We start from the raw sequence: 5,504 nt of genomic DNA, 5'->3' as shown, positions 1-5,504 counted from the left end.
GCAGGAAAGTCTGTGAGATTCTTATCTCCTGTGAACTACTCAGAAAAAGCCAGAAGTGGTGCTGTGGCTCAAATGGTAGAGCACTAGCCTTGAGCAAAGGAAGCTCGGGGACAGTGGCCAGGCAAAATAAAAGAAAATAGAAAAGGGACCAACACAGCTACAGTATAGAAAACAGGGGAAGGCTTGAGGCCTCACAGGGGCTTGGAGAGAAGTTGGGGACTTCAGTCTTTATTCCAAAAGAAAAGGACTAAGTGGGGGGTTCTAGGGAGGGCAGGACTCTGCTGGCTGTCATACATGTAAATGGAGTGAGTTAGAGACCCACTGTAGTGCATGAGCAGAAATCCGTAAGCGTTTCATGTGCCTACAGCAGGCAGGGTACTGCAAGTTTGATTCACTAGGAGGATAACCAGAATGGATGCATATGGTAGGACCTACAGGTATTTAGAAAGTAAAGACACTGAATGCAGTTGTGGAGATTAACAGGCATGTGGCAGTCTGCGATGACTGTGCACTTCTGATTTGCCCAGCTAGAGAAACAAGAGAACCTATTCACTGAGATAGAAGTAGACATTGAAAAAGAAGAGCTGGGCTGGGGATATAGCCTAGTGGCAAGAGTGCCTGCCTCGGATACACGAGGCCCTAGGTTCGATTCCCCAGCACCACATATACAGAAAACGGCCAGAAGTGGCGCTGTGGCTCAAGTGGCGGAGTGCTAGCCTTGAGCGGGAAGAAGCCAGGGACAGTGCTCAGGCCCTGAGTCCAAGGCCCAGGACTGGCCCCCCCCCCAAAAAAAAAAAAAAAGAAGAAAAAGAAGAGCTATTCTGGGCTTGCCATTGGACACTTTGGATGTGAGATCTTTTTACAAGATGCACGAAGTACTGTCAGAAAAGATGGGGGATTGTAGGACAATGAAGCTCAGAGGCAAAGTCAGAAAGAGAAATGAAAATTGGTAACTGAAGCAAAATTTCCCCCAGAATAGTGAAGGGGTGGAAGGACATGCAAATTGAACAGCCATGGTTTACCCTAGATTTACTATGATTGTGTTATAGATGAAGATTTGTGTGACAGAGGAGCTGAGGGGTAGCTTTGAACACGGGTAATTGAGAATGGGTTTAACAGAAGGTAGGCTATTTGAGAGGAGTTAAGAAGGTTGAGTAGGAGTTTGGTAGACTGATGTGGACAATCTGCCTGACGATTCTTCTTTTATTAGTTGATAGGCAGGTCCAGTCCCACAAGTCCAGCTGAAAGGTAGTATGAGCTCTTACCTACCTGGGCTCTGACTCATTCTAGACAAGTGCCATTGTACCCATAAGTGGAAAGGAAGCAGCATAGTTTCAGTTCTCCAGCTGGCTTTGCATCATTTCTTTTCCTTTTTGGGTATGCCCTGAACTGGACTGGTGATTCACAAATACTCCAGAGTTTTTAACCTCATTTTCCCCCTTTCTCATAGCCCTCCCACCCAAAGTCCCCTGACGTTATCCACTGTGCACTGTAGACTGCTTCTAACAGTCCTTCAGTCTTCCCAGCATTTCTTGGCGATTCACATCAAGAATTTCATAATGAGTTAGGGTGCCAGTCCTAAACACATCTGGAGACTTTACCGTGTTCAACTGAAGTACCCCTACCTTCCTCAACCACAAATTCATAAGGCAGTAGCTTTGTGGCAGTGATTGTAGGTTGAGAATGACTTTGCCTCAGGGATCCATGCATCACTCAAGCAACTCCATGTCCTTCCTACCGTTCTCCATCCTCCCCACACTGTCTTCCCATCAGGAAATTGGTTAAGATCATACTTTTTATACATATCATGTGCGGACTGTGCCACTGGAGCTCCAGAAATAGCAGGGGGAGAAAAGCCTAAAGACTGAGTAGAATTTTGGTCCTTCTGAGAAATTGTCCGACTGATTCTGAGAGGCAGGAGTTCCTTTTTTCTCTGTTCCTCTACTTCATGACCCCTCACCTAACGGCTTTCCCCGCAGAGCTACACTGAATTTATCTATCTAAATGCGACTGAGTTGCCTTCCAGAGTTCTGATCTTGGTCTACATCGCTCTGGAAATTTTCTCTTAGGTGAACCTATCCCTTAGGTAACATTTCCTGGAGTTTTTCTAGAAAGTTTCATTAGAAGTCTTGGGTAACATGTTCTTTGCTCAGTACTTTTCTTAATGACTAAAAAATTAGATAATGCCATATTGAAAGCTCTCAGTAAATAGTTGGTAGTAGAATTATTATTATTATTATTTTTTTTGCCAGTCCTGGGCTTTGGACTCAGGGCCTGAGCACTGTCCCTGGCTTCCTTTTTGCTCAAGGCTAGCACTCTGCCACTTGAGCCACAGCGCCACTTCTGGCCGTTTTCTATATATGTGGTGCTGGGGAATCAAACCCAGGGCCTCAGGTATATGAGGCAAGCTCTCTCGCCACTAGGCCATATCCCCAGCCCCATAGAATTATTTTTTAAAAAGCACCATCTATGGTAGCAATGAAAGAAAAATACTGTGGGTCAAATTTAACAAGATATAGGCAATACTTGAACAAGAAAGACAACAAAATCATAATGAGAGAAACAATTGTAAATTAGAAGAGCAAACCTTAAGCTTCCATACTAATACTTTATTTCTAAACTTATTATAGGTTACAGAAACCAATACATGTAATATTGGTATTTAAATTCACAAGATAGACTCCAGAAGTAGGCCGTATATATACTGATCACTGACTTGACAAGGATGTCAAGGTACTTAGAGATGTGACTGTCTTGTTCATGTTTTTCATATAGCTGTCTTTACAGTGGATACGACAAAGTATTTGTACCCAGAATATTTGAGAACCTTTAAAAGTGAAGAAACAATCTAAGAAAACTGATTGAAACTTTTGAACAGGAACTTCATACAACATGTAATAAGATTGTCTAGTTAGCATGTGAAAAGATGTTGAAAGAGACGCAAATTAAAACCTCAAAAGAATCAAGACACTAGTGGCTCAGGCCTGTACTCCTAACTTTTCAGAAGGCTAAGATCTGAGGATTGTGGTTTGAAGCCAGCATAGACAGGAAAGTTTGAGAGACCCTTATATCCAGCTAACCAGCAAAAAAGTTGAAAGTGGAGTTGTGGTTCGAGCAATAGAATGCCAGCCTTGATTGAAAAAGCTGAGGGACAGCTCTCAGATTTGTGGCGCTCTCTCCCTCTCTCTCTCTCTCTCTCTCTCTCTCTCTCTCTCTATCTCTCTCTCTCTCAAAAGAATGCACTATATACTCAGTAGAATGTCTAAAATTACAAAGGCACACTGAGTCCAAAGGCAATGCGGGTAAGGATGTAAAGCCATGGATTGCTCAGAGATTAGTGGGAGAGAAAAATTGTGCAAACGCTATGGAAAATAATTTGACAGTCTTATAAATTTGAGGTTGCACTTTAAAGGATACACCCAGAAATCCTACTCCTGGTATTTACCCAAGGGAAATGAAAACACATGTCTACCGAAAGATATGTAGACATATGTTCAAAGAAACTTGAATCACAATAGCCCAACCCTAATTCTGTTCGCAGGTGAATAAACAATTTAAGTATTATTTGCACAGTGAACTGTTAGCCAGCCATAAAACAAGATAAACTATTGATACATACAACAACATGGGTCTATCTCAAAAGCATCGCACTGAGTAAAAGAAGCCAAACACATCAGGGTATGGGTTATATGATTTCATTTATATGAAACTCCAGAAAAAGACACAGATAATCTATATTGACAGAAAGCAGACCAGTGGTTTGCTGGCTCTAGTAGGCGTGGGAGGAAAGTAGACTGGGAAGCAACCCAAGGGAATTTTCTGGGGTGAAGGCAATGTTCTGTATCTTGGGATTCTAGTGGTGGCTTGCTTGTGTGTATGAGCTTGTCGGAACTCATCAAAAAGTACATTTTAAAATAGGTACGTATTATTGAATTCAAATTATACTTCAATAAAGTTGAGGTTTTAAAAAATGAAGTAGAAAATACTATACTATAAAAATATCAACTCTTGACAATTCCTAGGAAACTTCAGTGCACAGAGCTTGGATCTTTTCTGGAGCTGAGGACTAGATGTGAGACTTGGTGCCTTTATGTGTCTTTCTGCCATCTGGAGACCCCATTGTTTGTATTGAGTCAGAGCTAGGACTTCTGTGGGGGCAGAGGGTCCCCTCTTCTTCTCAGCTCTGGTCTGGCTGACAGATTGCTTTTCTTTCCTTCTCTTTTGTTTTTGTTGGTTGTGGGGCTTGAACTCTAGGCACTGTCCCTGAGCTCCACACCTCAAAGCTAGTGCTCTACCACTTGATCCACAGCACCACTTCTGGTTTTCTGGTGGTTAACTGGAAATAAAGAGTCTCACAGACTTTCCTGCCCGGCCTGGCTTTGAAACGAGATCCTCAGATCTCAGCTTCCTGGGTAGCTACAATTACAGGGGTGAGCCACTGGTACTGGCTTGGTTGACAGATTTCTTAAGGTGTTGTCTTATCTTCCTTTACCTTCCCAGAACTGCTAGGGTGTGGAGGACCCTACATGTGACCACCCCACATTTCACCCAATGCCCAAGTCTGTTCAAGGTTCCTAGACAGAGGGAACTTTACTCTGTTTTCCTCTTCTCACCACTGGGTTTTATGTCTGTGTCCCCATATTATATACTGTTTCTGTTGAGCTCTCCAGGAGCCCCTCTGCCTACCCAGTTCTTAGCCCTGACCCAGAGTCTGTGTCCACACATCACTGTGACACACTCCTTTGATTTCATAGAGGCCAAGCGACTCACAGAAGATGCAGTGTGCCAAACCAGCCTGCAGCAAACCAGGGCGGTGGCTGTGTGTAAGTAAGAGCATACTTCAAGGAGTGACACATGGAGTTACCTGGAAATTATCGACTTAAGCATGATCATATTTATGGCCCTCCCTCCTTCCCTCCTTTCCTCCTTCCTTCCTTGTTTTCTTTCTCTCTCATTATCTCTCCTTCCCCCTCCCCTCCTTCTCTCCCTCTTCACCTCTTCCTCCTCCCCTCCCTCACTTCATTCTTTCCTTCTTTCCTCTCTCCCTCCCTCCCTCCTTTCTTCCCTCCCTCCTCCTTTCCTTTTTTTTTTTGTGTTGATACTGGGACTGGAACTTAGGATCTTGACATTTTGCTTAGTTTTGTTGACAATCTACCATTTGAATTATACCTTCACTTCCTACTTTCAGCTGTCTAATTGGAGATAAGTGTCTGCCCTGCCTGGCTTGACCTTGGGTCCTCAAATCTCAGCCTCCCGAGTGGGTAAGATACAGGCATGAGCCCCCAGTGCCCAGCTGGTTTCCCCTTTCTACAGGGTATAGTTCAAAGTCCTCCTTATTACTGATCACCAGCCATTACAATCTGGTCTTTTTGCTTTTTGGTATTTTGAGACGCTAAACTGGGCTTCAGACTCACAATCCTACTGTCTCTGCCTTTCTTCCAAGTACTGGCTGCAACCCGGTCTTTCACTTGTGCCTGGAAACCTTGCCCTCAGTTTTCTGCCTT

The sequence above is a fragment of the Perognathus longimembris genome, chromosome 18, assembly GCF_023159225.1.
Source record: "Perognathus longimembris pacificus isolate PPM17 chromosome 18, ASM2315922v1, whole genome shotgun sequence".
NCBI lineage: Eukaryota > Metazoa > Chordata > Mammalia > Rodentia > Heteromyidae > Perognathus > Perognathus longimembris.
Note: the sequence above shows the minus strand (reverse complement) of the source record.